Source organism: Seriola lalandi, unplaced genomic scaffold, assembly GCF_002814215.2.
Source record: "Seriola lalandi dorsalis isolate HSWRI2012SDOR001 ecotype SW California unplaced genomic scaffold, Sedor1 jcf7180002054972, whole genome shotgun sequence".
Taxonomy (NCBI): Eukaryota; Metazoa; Chordata; class Actinopteri; order Carangiformes; family Carangidae; genus Seriola; species Seriola lalandi.
Genome location: NW_019525660.1, coordinates 5,448,106 through 5,448,573, shown reverse-complemented (window position 1 = coordinate 5,448,573; position 468 = coordinate 5,448,106). Strand labels below are relative to the sequence as shown.

General features: G+C 30.3%; 1 pseudogene; it reads right to left on the bottom strand.

The window, feature by feature from the left end:
* The window catches only part of LOC147817124 (uncharacterized), a 189,146-nt pseudogene extending 188,678 nt beyond the window's left edge, over positions 1-468 (bottom strand).

Here is a 468-nt window from a genome sequence, read left to right as displayed (position 1 = left end):
ATTATTTATTTACTTATCTACTTATTTTTCTTGTTTTGGTTTTTATTTTATTAATTAATTAATTATTTTATCTTCTTTTTATTAATTTTTTCTGTTTTTTCTGGGGTTTTTTTTGTCTGTTTTTTTTGTGTTTCCTTATTTGTATATTCGTATACTTGTATGAATTGATTGCTTGGAATTTCTACTTGTTTAAAGATAACTGTTCTCTCCTGAGAGGGGTGGGATGTTGGGAGGGGTGGGATGCTGGGAGGGATACATGGAGAGTAAATGGAAAAAAAAAAAAGGTTGGATCTACTTTTGTTAATATGTAATCGACTTGTGAAACTACCTCCAATAAAGAAAATTATCAAAAAAAAAAAAAAAAAAAAAAAAGAAATGTGCTTCCTCTGGGTAGGCCTTGTAACGGTAAATTTCTTCTGCTACTCTTTTCAGGATATCAGACAGCATTCGGGAGCTGACAGTCAACAT